The following is a 16,284-nucleotide window of genomic DNA, read 5'->3' as shown; positions in this document are numbered from 1 at the left end:
TGCCTAATGCCATTAAGCATTTATACACACAAATTAGTTTCTGACCTGATGATCTCCAAGCAACCTTCAAACTATTACTTGTCTTCCGAGGGTCGACTTTCTAAAAGCAGAAGAATACAAACCCGACAAAATACCAGTTTCCAGAGCCGGGGGCTAGTTCTAGAAGGGTTTCTCTAGCTGGAATCCTCTCCTGTTGCACGTTTTTACATATGCTGTAAATAAAGGCACCGATGGGAATTCTTACACAGCTTTTCTAGAGTTGAGAAGCCCAGCAGAAAGGTTTACATTTGAAGTCCCATGGTTTACAATATGTCTGTCTGCATTTGGTCATTTTCTCTCATGTTCTTTGCTGCCAGTTTACTAAGTTCCAGCAGTTTGTGCTTCTCACGTAAAAACCCTTTCAGGCCATATGCTCGCTATGAGCCCTCTTCTCAGAAGAACAGATCTTACTCTACACAATGGCTGAGCAACCAGCCCATACCTGCCCTCAGCTTTCAAATGATCCATGTCACTGGACAGTCCCTTGATGAGCAGAGAGGAGAGACCAGTGTCTCCTATTTGCAGAATCATCCTGCTTTCTAAATGCTCTTAAACTGCAATTGGACTATGTCTATTGACGTTGACCTTGTTTCTGAAGGTGACCAGCACACGGTACATACACACTTGCTTGCTACATCCTCTAAAACTGCAGTTCTCAAGGCAAATGATAGTGGAGAGCCTGCGCATCAGTCTCCTCATAGGAGGACTAGAAAAAAGGCATATCCATTCAATTGGGGGAAGGGTTCCATTTTCAAGAGTCAGACAGGAATTAAGAAGTGAGACCAAGAAATGTGAAGTTTAACCCATGATTTCCAAATCCCTTGAGCTTAAGGGCCATTGCTCTGATTGGGTGTGGGATGTGTGTGGTTTGTTTTAAACATGAAATCTTGTTATGTAGCCCGGGCTGGCCTCAAACTCATGATGATCCTACTGCCTCAGTATTCTACATGCTGGGATTACAAGAGTGAGGCACCATGGCCAGATAGGCCAGGTTCTCTGATTGTAGCATCATCCAAGCCTGAGCTGGAACCCCAGTCACTTCTTAATTATTCCAAATAATCCCAGACCTATCTCATACCTCTTTAAGAGCTTTAAAGAAAACAACATGTATAGAGTATCTGGCACATGAGTTGAAGCTCAGTAACCTCCCTTCCTTGGGTCTTCGCAAACTCTGCAGCCTGCCTTCTCTCGGCTCAGCTTCTGCTCTGTTGCCAAACTGCTCACTCTTTTGAGGTCTGGTATTCAAACTCCCCAAGAGAGAGACTCTCATTGGTCCAAGTTCAGTTACCACTGTGTTCGTTGGGCGAAGCTGTCATCACTGGTTCCATCATAGGCTGCTTGCCAGCCTATAGAATGCGTGCTCATAGATCAGGTGCCCATTCCCTGCTCAATCAGCTCCGGGGCGGGGGGCTGGGGACGGGGGACGGGGGGGGGGGGGGGCAAGGAGCAGAATCACGTGGTACCAAACATAGCCACCTATTCATAAGAAACTGCTGGTTTCCTCAGCTAGGGTCTGTGGATAGAAACTCCTTAGAAAGGGGCCCGTGGGTGTGGCAGGAATTCTGAGGCTTAGCCCGTCCAGTACACCTAGGCTTCTCATTTATCCAGCCTGCCAAAGTAATGCGGCATTCAAGTTAACTGAAGTCTCTTTTTAATTCCAACTTTTCATCTCCACCAGGCCAGAAACAGCAGTTAAAAAAAAAAAAGCTAGAAAAAAAAAAAAACTAGACCACAGCTAAGAAGGGGGAAAAACTTAACCCTAAAAAGAGACCTGTTTCTAGAACATGTTTTTCAGCCTCCAAGCACTTTTGCAGTCATCACATCCATTTCCTCTCTGCAGAGTTTACAGACTGGCAGCCACAGGCTAGATCCAGACTGCAGACAGATTTTATTTGACCCACACAATGTTTTTTAACATTTTTTAATTAGTTGCCAACACTTAAAAGTCAGGAGATTTCCCATAAAACCCTGGATTTCTGGCTTCTCCGGGGAAAACAAGACAACGATTTAGATCCTCATTCCAGCCGGACAAGCGTCAGCTGGGGCTGAGCAGACCGTTGCTTGTGGATGGGGCATGAGCTCACTGTATCCTCCCAGCCACCTTTCCTTTCTCATGGTGACCTACTTGGCCCCTGGAAGGCTTTTTTTTTTCCCGTTACATAACTTGGGAGAGTTTATCCTGCCCTTCTAGCACATGGGTCCCAGGGACAGGACTGGGGCTGTCAGGCTTCAGAGCAAGCATCTTTAGCCGCTGAGCCACATCGCTGTCCCCCTTGTGGGTTTCTGAAGCCCTATTTGAGTCCCTTGGATTAGGCGGATAAAATCATAAAGACCACACACTCCAAATCCTAACCGGATTGAAATCTCCACTTTGCTCTTTACCTTGGTTTGGGACTCTGGGCAAATTTCCCTACACCTTGGACTTTTTTTTTTTCTCATCTGTAAAATGGGGGTGATAATATCACCCAAGTCAAAGAAATATTGGGCCAACAAAATGAGTAAACACATACTTAGAACCCTGGCTGTCTAGGTGGAATATTAGAAGCATTAAATAGCCATCTAGTGTACATAGAAATCCCCAGCTCTGAATCAGAATGTGTCTAAGTTGCCCAGGCTAGTCTAGAACTTGAAATCCCCCTACCTGAGACTCCAGAATTCCTATAGACAGGCCTGTTCCCTCAGGTCCAGCTTTCTACTCATTTCCACCCTGGCCTAAAATTTCCTTACGTGCCTCTCTGACGTCTGAAAAGTTTCTGAAAGCTAACATTTTTGTGGCAAGCTCATTTGGTAGCAAAATTGGTCCTGGGCTGACCGATACTAAGCTATTTACCCCACTTTGAAATATTGATGTGTTTTCACAAGGTACTTTCCCAGATTCCATTAGCGGGTGTTGGTTAGTATATATTTTATGCACCAAATTGCTTTGCAAACCCCTGCCTCCGAACTTGGAACTGCAAAACCTTTATTATGACTAGTTTGTATACCTACTCAGCAGATGGGAAAACCAAGGTAGCTCCACAGTAGCCAGAACCCTTCCCAAAGCCACGTGACTTAAAAGGAGAAGCAATTTGGAGCACTAAACATGAAGTCCATCCAATCTAGTACTCTAGTGTGTCCTGATGTTTCAATAGGAGTATTGATGCTGATAGCAGCTACCACGCAGGGATCTCCTGAAGAACTAAAAACTATCCTCATTTACTGAGAGTGGCAAACTCCACCGTTAGTAGCATTCCTTCACCTCTCTATGTTAATTTTTGCTACATACTATTGGGATAAATTTAGAATGTGGATTAGTGTCTTCTTTTTAACAGAAAGGAAACTGAGGCCCAGAGAAGAGAAGTAATTTAGTCAAATTCACACACCAAAAATAAAGGGAAAAAAAGACGCAGAACTGAAACTCCAAATCGAATTAAACCCCAGGGCCAGTCCAACAATGACATACACTGACCTTTTAACATACTGACCCTCACACTCTGCAGACAGTCCTAAAGTTTGCAACATACCTGATGAAAGGAGAATTTCCCAAGATCTCAGCAAATACAAAAATGAGACAGCATGTCTGGGTAGACCTCATCCTCCCCTGTCCCATAAGCAGCAATGTGCAGACACCATCCAGTCAGAAACCAGGGAGGGGAGATTTCTCAAATCCCAAGAAAAATCACAGAGACCCTACTGTTTGCTCTTCTCTGTTGATTTTTAAGAAGCTGACATTTACTTATGCCAAAGGCCAAAAGAAATGAAAAATCTACTGGAAAGGGAATTTCATGAAGCGATATGTTGAAGAAACCTTTGCACAGTATCAGTTCCCTTGTTTGAAATGCAGAAAGCAGAGCACAGCTATTTCATATTGTTAGCGCACCAGAGACTAGGACTTGAAAACAGCCTGTCGAGGACCTCTTTGTAGCCCCCTGCCATAGCACAGGGGAGGTTTGTGACTCCAACTCCAACTTGACAAGTTGGAAACAAGAAGGCAGGCCATAACCTGGGTGACCTCATGTCCCTTCTAAGCTCATGGCTTGGGTTCCTGCGACCAACAAATCCTTACTTTGATCACACACCCACAGCGACCCAGATCTTTGAATTCAGCAATTCTTTCTCAGGTTTCAGCGAGGCATTGGAAGCCTGAGCTATTTTGGGACACTTTCTCTGCTGTGGATGCCACTTTCGGAATACGCCAGGAACATGCTAAGGACCTGGAGCGCTCTATCCTGGACCTGTTTGGGGGTTTGTGCTCTCTCTCTCTCTCTCTCTCTCTCTCTCTCTCTCTCTCTCTCTCTCTCTCTCTCCCTCCCTCCCTCCCTCCCTCCCTCCCTCCCTCCTTCCCTCCCCCACCCCCACCCCCCGCTGATCACTTGGAGGACAATCACGCCTGCCAACCTAATCCCAGAGGCCTGACTACCTTGCCCAGCCACAGGGCTCCAAGAAGCAATGTGCCTGCCAGCACCCTCACGGTAAGGGATATGGAGGCACCAAGCAGCCCGACAGGATGGTCTAAGTTTGGATGCAGGCTGAGAAGACAAGATGAGAAGGGGTGTGGGGGTAGGGGAGATGAGGGGTTTTATTCCCCCCATAACATCGTATTCCTACGATCGATCAACATTTCCCAATCTGATGCAACTGACTCGGCAGGCATGCAGGAGCCTGTGAGCTCCATTTTCCTCTTCTAAAATCTTCTGCACCTGTAAGTACCGGGGCTCATTGATGTTCACGCTGACTTCTGGGGAGGGGGAGAGGAGGAAAGAGTGTAGAGATGGCCATCATTATCTGATTCAGGTGTGGGCAAGTCCAAGGATTTGGATAATGTCTGCCAGACCCCCCACCCCTTCCCCTGCCCACCGAACTGCTTCTTGGCTTGAAAACTGAAAATGCCTCTGTTCTTTCCTAAGCCTCCCTCTAGCATAACAGAAACCCCATCTAGGCTTTGGGGTACTTTGTTCATCAGTACTGTTCACACCTGATTTTTTTTCTCATGTTGGATTTAATGGTCAGAATGTACCCTTGGCATTTGAATTTCTTAAATGCATCCACATCTACTATTGTGGGCACAGCCCCTGCTGGCTTCTCCATCTTTTATGCAGTAATTTGCTGAAACTGTGAAAGATGTTGTAAGCGGGAGGGTATAAATGAGAATCTAGAAACTCCTCCATGGTAAAAGGGAAGAGCGATGTGGTTGATTCTCAACGCAGTTAGAAATGCTGCCACAATGGGGAGGCTTCCTGCTAGGCAGCGAGATGGTCCCTTTCAGTGCCTTCAGATTTTAATGGAAAGAGAGGCCAAAATAGCTGCTAGCTCCCCAGGAAAGGAACATTTCTGATGCTTTTACCACTTTACTGAGAGACTGGACATTGTTTCCTGGCAGCTTATCAGTCCCTGAAGCAGCTCCAATGGCTGCCCAAAGGGAAGAGACAGAGACAGAGATAGAGACAGAGACAGAGAGAGAGAGAGAGAGTCAGCCCTTTTGCCCTTTTATGCCTTCTTTGGGGGCCTGCAGGAGTTTCCAGAAAATAGCCCAAAGTGGTAAAGTCAGGTCCTGCACATCCCCCTTCTCTCAGCACCAAGACCAAATCATCCACAAGGTTCGTTGGGAAGTGAGAGTGAAATTTATCTTTGCTGGGAAGCTATTTGAAGTGCCTACCTATGTCCTAATGTCCATCTGAACTTTTGTAATAATTTGCTCACTCATGAGTAAGTATGGGTGGCTTCCATACAGATGCAACACTGTCCTTAAGCAAAGCAAACGCCTACGAGGTTGCTTGAATCAGGCTGGCTACTTCAGTGTCTGTGACTAGCAAAGTCAAAAGCTTCTTGAGTTCTACAGTCAGTGCTGGATCTGAAGTGGGGTTACTGATGTTGCTATCTGGACTGGAGAAATGCTGGAGAGACATGTACTTTGTGTATAGTAGAACGAGGTTTACTTCTCAGTGTACAGGAAGAAGCTAGCCTCCAAAGGAACTTCTTTTCAACCTTGGCTGCTGCCTGTCGGTATGGTCTTTGGGATCTTGTGACGTCTCTTTGTGAGGAGCTCTGAGTAAATGAGGCTCAGGTCCCAGAAGTTCACTGTCAGGAAGGCTTTGTGCAGAGCCTTGAGTGTTAGTGGAAGCCTGAATCTCATGTCTACCTTGTGGCATTCCAAGAGCATTAAAAACGTTCCCCCTGGCCTTCTAAATCCTCCCTATCCACTCCCAGGGACTTGGAAAGTCTTAAGTACATAATTCCTTTAACCCAAGGCTTTGGCATCAGTTAAAATGCCAACCTCCTGGGAGGGTCAGCCTGTTAAACCTCATTTGGGTAAATCCTATTCTGACAGTAGATTTTGACAGAGGGTAGAAGAGCAAAAAGAAGAGAAACTAAGATCACAGTTGATGGAAATGACCCTCAAATCAGAAAACAGGGGGCAGAAGCCAGATTACAGTCAGAAGCACCAAGAAGCCCTCTTGGCACAAAGAGGGAGCTCTAGTCTTGCTAAAATGGGGGTACAAGACAACCTATTGAAGCAGAGGCTTAAGTTTGTTGAATAGGAATTACTTAATAAAATTGGGGTCCAGAAAGAATCTCATCTACAGGAACGGATTAATAGATGGGAGGATTTCTTTCAAGTTTATCTACAGGGTGAGTTACCCAAGCCACTGAACATGGGCCGCCAAAAATGATGAAGGTGCCTCAGGGTAAGAAATGAAACAGAACGAGTACTCTGCCACCCCTGCATTCAAGAGGTCAAAAGAGAGGCACACACACTTGTTCTCACCATTTCTCAACTCTGTAACCAGCATTAAGCACACTCTCCACACTCTCAAGGAGTTTCATGGTAGGTGCAGCGGCCCATACACTTGACAACAGTCATAAGGTACACAGAGAGGTTACCTCAGCACAGCCACACACCAAGGCTCCTTTCTAGACCATGACAAGCAGAATAGGACCACCTGAGTTCAAACTTTAGCCCTTCCACTTCCTAGCTGGGTGGCCCTGGGCAAGTCATATACCCGATTTTAGTCTCATCTGCAAAGTGGACACGGTAATGGCAGGATATGTCAGACTGTCATAAAAAGCTAAATACAACAATGCCTGTGAAGCCCTGAAAAGTTCCTAGTACGAAGGATGTGTTTAACAAAAGTCAGTAATGATGAACATTCCCTGCTTTCTGCTCTCTGCGTCATCATCTGAGAATGTCTTACAGCAGCAGTCAAGGTGGTCCCCCTCAGTTCCCTTCTAACTACGGGTTGCTGGCTCATTGTTTTCCTTCATTTAAAATGGTTCTCTTCCCCCTTTCCTGCCAAGATCCCCAGAGTAAAGCGAGCCTTTCCTCCCACTGCTGTTGCATCCCCTCTGTCTCCCAGCTAACTAAACATATGGAGTTGCTGCTAGAAGTTCATGAAGTCTTTCTCTTGGCTATCAAATGAGCTCCGTTGCCTGTTCCCTAACAGGAACGTGAAATCAATTCTGGCCCAGTGGGTCCAGTAGAGTGAAGCTCTGTATGGTCCAAGAAGGGAAAAGGAGCCCCACAGCGAACAGAATCTGATTCTTTTCACTCACTGCACTGTCTCATCATGACAATACAACAGCTGGGATTCCCCAAGCCTGTGACTGCTAGACCACTGTTATCCCTTCTCCCAACACCATCTGCTGCCTTCCCTCAGAGGAGTCACTTCTCTGCACCTCAGGGTGCTGCCGCTTCCAGAGGCTTTCCCCAGCTTCCTCTCTCTGCTGCTCCCTGTGCTTTCCTAGGGATACAAAGTTCACTCTTGCAAGGGGTGGGCTGGTAAAAGGGAGCTCTATCTTCTGAGCAGGTATACCCTCAGTGGGCCTTCTGCTTTCTAGCCCTCCCTGTGACTCGGCTCCACAAGGAAGGAGGAAGAACCCTCCCAAGGCCTGGTTAGATCAATAACCCCCTCTCTCTATCTTTGCAGTGCAGGAGGTTGAACCCAGAGTAATGAAGCAAGCAAGGCGAGTGCTAGAGCACTGAGCTCCATACCCTAGCCCCAGTCAGTATCTCTCAAGTCAGAAGACAGGCCTACATCGTCTCAACAACTAAATGGCGGCATTTCTTGAACTAATTCAGTCTGGGAGTTGGCTAAGATACATACTTTAAAAAACTATCTCCCTAGAAATACAGTCTCTGGGTTTGAGCTTCAGCCCTGGAATCTGCATGTCTCAAAATCTCTCCTAAAGGATAACGAGAAAAAAATCTCTGCCAAAATGAATTGTTAAAATCAAAATCATAAATAGCAAAGAAAGAAAGAAAACCCTATAAAATTATGTACACACACATGCATGCACTCCCTCGGCCTTGCTGAAGCTGCCTCTCTGAGAGTAAAGTAATTCATTTTCTCCTTGCCATACTTGGCCCTCTTCTTGTTTTTAAAATAAACTTTTCAAAAGGAAAAAGAAACACACACACACACACACACACACACACACACACACACACACATACCTCTCTCCTTGGGTACCTTAAGAAACCAGTGTGCTCCACTCCAGTTGACTGGGGGTGGGAGTGGAGGTGAGGAGGAGACTCTCAGGTCTCGGGTTCCTATCAGAACCCCCAGTCTTCCACCCAGAGTCTCCAGAAGCATGTGTCAATGCCTCCTGAGTGCTGGACGTGTCTTGTCCAAGCAGCAGCTCCCAGGCTGCTTCCCCTAAACCTTGAGCAGTTTCAGATTTGGTGATTGACGACCTAATTCAATGATGCCACCAGTCTGAGATACAAAATGGATAGAGCCCTCATCAAAAGTTGTTGGGGGGGTTGGGGATTTAGCTCAGTGGTAGAGCACTTGCCTAGCAAGCGCAAGGCCCTGGGTTCGGTCCCCAGCTCTGAAAAAAAAAAAAAGAGTTGTTGGGAGCTAGTTGGAGCTGTAGAAGATCTCGGTGGTTGATAATGTACTGTAGCCAAAGTGGCAGGGTTGGGTTGGGTTAGCCCAGGCTTCATAGGCTATGAGACCCATGATTTTCTCCTCACTTATGAAATGGAAAGGATAACACAGGGAATACCTGTCTCATCATGTTGTTCATGTGGAATTATGAGTTACTTCACATAATATGTTGAAAACTGTGACTGGCCAACATTAAGCATTTTGCAAGCAAAATCTATGGTTCTTATTATTATAAATATATGTAGGTGAATGCTTATTATACATAAATTAATATATCACTTAGTATGATTAATGTATTTTTCTAGTTCTGACAACTGAACCTAGAGTTTTATGCCTGCTAGACAAGCACCCTGCCCATGAGCTATGTTCTCAACCCTATGTATGTATGTATGTATGTATGTATGTATGTATGTGGTACAGATTATCAAATACAAATTTACTTGAGCTGTTTTTGAACAATGCGAGTAACACACACTTGCACACACAAACTAGCTATCTATCTAGCTATGTACTATCTACAAGGAATAAATAAGTTGACATGTGTGAAAAATATTCAGAACTATTATAAGTATGGCTCTAGGATCTTTAAAAGGGAATTCTGTAAATGTTTTAAGAATCCTATCAGAGGAAAAATGTCATGTTGGATAAATATTTTTGGAAGGAGATGTTGACCAAGGGTCATTAAAAGACCGAGAATGAAGATGGTAGCTTTGGGTCTCTTACACAAAAGACTATGTATGACTCAGACTCTCATCTCTAACTTGTTGCATTAGATTTATGGGATTATGGGATTTGGTTCTAGGACCTGCTGGGTCTAATTAAAGTTTTAGAACTCCGAGGAGACCAGCTGAGGTTGCACAGCCTGGATCAAAAAAATTTAAATAAAATAAAATAAAGTCTCTATGATGTACTGCCAGGTCGAGCTTTCTAGAATACAAGTTTCCAGCTACCATCACGCTGTTGTGGCCTTTTCTCTTTTAGGCCCCAAATGTGTTGGGGTTATTGATTTGGTAAAAATCACTACAACATAGCACCTCAATCCTAGAAAAGGTAAATAATTCTCCCCACTCCAGGCCAATGTCCCCATCACCCTTCTCCTTAGAACTGGAGGCTCACTCAGCTGTGCTTCTAGCTCCAGGCCCTAGAAGTGTAAAGTAGGAGGAGAGAAAATAAAACCATGAGGTCCACCAGTACCATCTGGCCTCCAAGCCTTGCCTGGGCTCTAGGCCAAGATTCTCCTCTTACTGCTATACATAGCCACCTACAAGCTCCATGATACCCCCAAACTCAGGAGGTCCAAGCTGAACCTGTCAAATGTCACCTATCTCCATCACTCCTTGCCTCCCCACTAACAGTGTCACCACAGGCCCAAACTGAATTGTCAGGATCATTGTCACATCCACCACCACCACCTTGACCCAGTGATACCCAGTCCCGTGGTTTCCACGTATTGACATGTATGGAAGCCATTGACACGTGACATTCTGAAGTCATCCCCTCCTCTCAGAATTCACTGCCACAGTCTCTGGTCCAGAGAAATTTCCTTGCTTGCCTGGGCCAATCAGATGCTCAGGCTGCCTTCAGGGTCCCTCCTTTCCAGCCTGTCCTTTACCCTGGTGCTGTAAAACTGTCTTCCTCCTCAGAAGTCTTCATTAGTTCCTTATTGCTCACAGAACAAAAGCTCTCATCTTGGCCAAGGAAGCTCGGGATAACTGACCCCAGCCACCTCCCCCACTCTCCTCCACTGCTACCAATCACATGACTCTGAATGCCCCACACTTTCACACAAACATAACCTCTCTGCCTGAGGTGCCCTTCCATTCCCCCATTACTGTTTGTGACAAAAATTTCCATCCCTCAGGTTCCTGCTGAACCTCTTTCATCTTTCCGTCTTTGCTAACTTCCTCAGGTATGGGGTCCATTACCATCAACCACTGCCCCATGAATAAGGTATTTGTTTTGACTTCAGCAGCCACTACTCGATAAGGTTTTATGTGTGCCTCTGCACCCTTGGAGATGAGTAGGTCCCCAAAGCCTAGCTGGGAGTATGCTAGACGATCATGTATCTTCTCTGAACCTTTGGATCGTTTACAATAAAATACTGGTTTCCTTGTCTGCAGTCTGGTAAAGCAAATGATAACTGCTACCTCCTGGCATTGTAGTGAATGAGTAAAGTGATGTAGATAGTATTCATGCAAGTAAGATAAAGACAGACTACTCAGCATCCATTCAGTGCTTTGTAAGGGTCAGAAAATGTTCTAAGCTCTTCGTGTGACTTTGGAAGTCGCTAAGATCAAAGGGTTACTGCATGCTCTATGGTGATGTTTGTGCATGTGTGTGTGTGTGTGTGTGTGTGTGTGTGTGTGTGTGTGTGTGTATACTATGAATATAGAATTCCTACTCTACACTGTGCCTGATATTTAGTGGGAACTCTAGTTTTTTCTTTCTTTCGTTCATTCATTTCTCTACCCTTCATTACTCTGACATAGCCATCCTCTCTCTGCTTCATTATCCATGATAACGGACTGGTTAATGCAAGAGAGAATCCATTGGGGTTACCTTTGGAGTTGGCATCTAAAGAGTAGCTCCTGATTTAAGTTACCATTTCTCCCAGGACAGAGGCAATATTGTAGTGCAGTTTGTGTCCCCCAAAAGTGCCAACACTGTGATGAGCATGTGACATGCACTAAATAAATTATTGGCCTTAGGACTCCTAGTTATCAGCACCATCAGCATTTTCAGTTGATGGCTGAGGCAGATGCTAGATTACAGCTAAAAGTTTCTCATGAACAGACAGACAGCAACAACTAGAGCCACCCAGGAAAAGCCCTTTTGGCTGCACTTTAATGGGGGTGTGCCGCCAGGCCAGGAACCCATGAACTCATACCGCAGAGATGTATCCTACCACCACCATCAGGGTAACCAGATGCAAATCTCTCCACTTCCTTGGGCCTCCGTGTCCTCACCTGTATAATGCTGCCCCTCCAGGCTGTCTGGGAATGCATGCATGGCAGGGCAGCTGCAAAAGTTGGTTGCCAAAAGGCTGTGCAGAAGCGAAGTGTTGCTAATTTCAAGTGCTGAGGCTTCACTCACCAGGAAACACTCAGGAAGAGGGTGTGGGGGAAGAGAGCCGGGACTTGTGTATCCAGGACATATGGGGGCCTATATTTGTTGTCCTTCTGCTTAGCAGCATTAACAAGTCAAGCTGGTGCAGCCTGTGGAACACTCTGTCCTTTGGGATCCTTGGGGACAGGAGGGGTTGCGGAGCAGCAGGGCTGCAGCCAGCGTGCAATCCAGTGAGAAATGGAGCGATAGCGATGAGGCGCCACGCACACAGGCTCATCCGTGTGCGTTCACACTCCTCACAGCCCCCAACGCTACTTCAGAACAGCAGCTGGAGCTAATTACAGACAGACAAACAGCGCCTTCTCTGGCTCTCCTCTCTAAGCTGTCAACCCTCCCTACCACCAACACTACCACCCCGACCTGCCTCTGGAGTGCTTGAGCTCTTGGGGGTTGGGGGGACAGGGGTGCTGGAGACACAACTGAGTGCCTAGAAAGAACATTGTGCTGGGGTCGGAGGTGGGAAGTGTTCGTGGAAGTAGGAAGCCCACCATGTGGCTCCCTATCTTAGGGTGGGTAAAAAGGAGGGGACGGAGCAGGGAAGAGAGCTGGCTCTGATACAGATGCAGCTTTGTGTTAACAGATGTGCTCTCCTGGCAGGCGAGCGCAGGCACTTAGCTCCTCCCTTCTCCTTCATCTGGATCCACCCAGGGATCCCCTCTCAACTCTTCTCCCTCTTAAATCCCCAACTTCCTCTCCAATTCTATATCTGGCATAAAGCTTAATAAATGTTGAATGAATGGATGGATGAATGAACACATGTACCCTCACCAAACCCTTCCAACTCCCAAGCTGTATTCCCACCCCACCCCCACACCCTTCAGACCATGTTAGCTGCACAAGCCCTTTCTTCTGCCTTTCTTTCTCTGTACTCTCTTTGAGCACTCTCACCTACATGCTCCAAACTCCTGAATCTCTTTCAGACATCCTCCCCCTCTAGTTGTTTTAATGTTCCTGGTACTCCTCAAAGTCAAAATGGCCTTCATTTATGTCTCCAATAAGAACCTTGCCTGGGATGGATTTCTAATGGTAGGGCATGGTCTGCTAATGCAGGTACACACGCAAGAGAGACCTGCTGCATATCTCCCAGAAGAATAAGGCAAACTCCTGATGCCAGGGCCTCTGTTCACTACAGAGTGCCATATTTCTCCCCTTCATCCTCTCACTGCCGCCCCACACACAAGAATGATCAAGTTGGAAACTAAGTACCAAACTGGATCTAACTGCCCAAACTGTGAGAATCTAAAACTAGAGCCTAGCAAATTGATTCTGCCGGGGGAGGGGGTGTCTTAAAAAGGAACTGACCTAAAGTGTATTTATTGTTCCTTTTCCAAGATTCCCCTTCCTAATCCACTGTCAGTATTTTGCAGCTCTGGTATTGACACCCCCCCTTCCTATGGCCACCATCCCTCAGCCAGCACCTCAGACTCTATCTCACTCCTGAACCCCATTCCTCTGTATTTTAGAGCCCTGTCTCCAAGCTCACTGCAAACCCCAGTGAATACTTAAGTCTAGTAGGATGGGGAGATTTCATTCATCGGAGGAGTGCTGGAGTTGATGACCCAGACTGTTTCCAGAGACCCCACATACAAATTCTTCCATGGTTTTGGCAAGAGTAAAGAAAAGCTCTATTTCCTCTGGGCCCTCCTAAATTTGAATAGCGTTTTTGTTTATTTTTTTTAAAGGTGAACAAACACAGTGGACTTTGGTTTTCTGACAACCTGGGGCTTGAAGAAGGCAGAAGCCAAGTGTCTCAGTTAGGGTTTCTAGTGCTCAGATAAAACACCATAACCAAAAGCAGTGTGGGGAGGAAATGGTTACTACAGCTCTTCTGCCACACTCTATCCCTGAAGGAAGTCAGGGTAGGAGCTGAAACAGAAGCCACAGAGGAATGCTGCTTGCTGGCTTACTAGCTTGCTCACCATGGTTTCTTCAGTCCTCTTTCTTATAGAACACAGGACCAGCAACCCAGGGATGGCAGCACCCAGAGTGAGCTGGACCCTACCATATGAATTGTCAATATGATGACCAGGAGGCTTACCTACGAGCCAATCTGGTCTAAATTTTCTAAATGGATGTCCCGCCCTCCCAAAGGACTCTAGTTTGTTTCAGGTTGACATACAATGAGCCAGCAGACCAATTTTCTTCCTTCCTCTTTTGTGGAAACCCTGGGAGTGCACCGTCCATGTAACAGTCACATCTAGAAATTTTTAGGTTTTCAATGCAAAGTGAAAGATTCATCAGTAATTTCAGTTAAAAAAAAAACAGTTAAAAACAGGATGTGACAAAAACAGGATGTGACGTAACTTGTTCAAAGTCCTCACATTTAACTTCAAAGCTTTCACTTAGCAAATCTATACTGAGTCAAACAGAATCCAATATTCAGTGGTTCCTCCCTTCAACCTGTTCCTTTTCTTGCTGGTAGACAAGCGACATTGAAACACTATTATTATTGTTGTTAATAATAAAATACCATGTCAAGCTCCATCCTGTACCTGATATGACTTATTATGTAGCTCTGAAGTCCCTTTGATAGTACTGAAATTTACCATTCCATGCCCTCGCACTGCTAGTGTGTGCTCTCTTCCATGATTCCGTGCTTCTAGAATTCCTAAACTCTCACTAAAGTTCTTCCATTCTCCGGCTGTGTGACTTTGCCTAAGGTGCTCAGTTCGCCTGCATCTGGTGCATCTCCTCAGCAAATTGAAAACGATAAAGCACCCACCCCACAGAATAAGAACTATTAAAAAGCTAGATGGTTGTGTGCTGGCACGATGGCTCAGAGGGTAAAAGCACCTGCTGCCCAGGCTATGACCAGAATTCAATTGTCATATCACAACAACCTCTATGGTAGAAGGCAATAATTCCCACTGGTTGTCCTCCAATTTCCATATCCACACTATCACACATATTGGCATGCACATGTGTGCGCAGAGAGAAAGAGAGAGAGAGAGACAGAGACAGAGAGACAGAGACAGAGAGACAGAGACAGAGAGACAGAGACAGAGACAGACAGAGAGAGACAGAGAATTTAATTTTTTTATTAAATTGGATAATTAATAAAACCTTCAGAATTACATCTGGCACATAACTCAAAAATATATTAGCAATTGAAGCTGGAAGCACGACTTAAGGGTTAAGAACACATGCTGGTCTTGCAAAGGACCCAGGTTAGGTTCTCAGCGCCCACATAGCAGCTTACAACCATCCAGAACTCCAGTTTCTGGGCATGTGACACCCCTGTCTAGCTTCCACGGGCACTAGGTACCATGCAGTGCACTTGAGTATTTGTAGGCAAACACTTATGTACATAAAATAAAAATAAATATTTTTTGTTAGCAATTCTTATTTTCCTGCTAGATCTACTGACCTTTGCTAGCACTGCCAGTTATATTTCTTATTGGGCCTCCAAGAAAAACAGAGAGTGCCCTATTTACTCATCTGTTCAATCAACGAATACACGCTGAATGCCCAAAAGTTCCTGAGCTAAGCATTGGAGCTATATAAACAAAGAACATATGAACCCTGCCTTTCGGACTAAAGAATTCCTCCAAAGCAGTCCTGGATTAATAGTGCCCTGAAGCACCTAGATGAAGCAAACATAAGTCCTCCCTGGAGAAACACACCCTCAAACTAGTTTTCGTAGGATTACCAAGGTAAAGTCTGGCTGAACATGAACTCATAATGAAAAATTACAAAACATACAATGAAGTCAGGGACAAGGAAAACAGAATTAGATCCTCAAAGACCTCAGGTATGGCAATTATAGGAAAATGAAGTATGTTTTATAGGTATTATAAAACAAAAACCTTTGCAAACATTAGCATAGAAGAAGATATTAGCACAACATATCGTTTTTCTAAGTATCATACTTCTACAGAGAGTGAACATGGAACTCAGAGAACTAATTCCTTCCATGTTACGGTTAGCAATAATGAACTCAAATCAGGATTGCAGTGGCTGGTGTATTTTTGCCAGGCTCAGCGATTAGAACTAGGGCATTTCCTCATCAAGTCATGAGTACAGGCAGACATAGTTTCAAGTCCTTGCCCTCAAGTAGCTAAAAATTCAGACCACACATAAGAAACTATGTATTGAGATCTGACTGTGTACTAGAAACTACAAAGGTCTTGAGTGGTTGAAACTGAGAGGTGAGTAAGTCTTTGAAGTCTGGGTGGATCTGTGGTAGCAAAGAGAACCTTTGCACTCCCCTGTGAAAAGGAAGAAGCTGGAAAGAGCCCTAAGAGAGCTGGAG

General features: G+C 45.4%; 1 protein-coding gene across 1 annotated transcript in view; it reads right to left on the bottom strand.

The window, feature by feature from the left end:
- Rtl9 (retrotransposon Gag like 9) overlaps window positions 1-16,284 on the bottom strand; it is a 46,385-nt gene that overhangs the window by 13,070 nt on the left and 17,031 nt on the right. The window lies entirely within an intron of this gene.

Source organism: Rattus norvegicus, chromosome X, assembly GCF_036323735.1.
Source record: "Rattus norvegicus strain BN/NHsdMcwi chromosome X, GRCr8, whole genome shotgun sequence".
Taxonomy (NCBI): Eukaryota; Metazoa; Chordata; class Mammalia; order Rodentia; family Muridae; genus Rattus; species Rattus norvegicus.
Note: the sequence above shows the minus strand (reverse complement) of the source record. Positions and strands in the feature narration are given on the sequence as shown.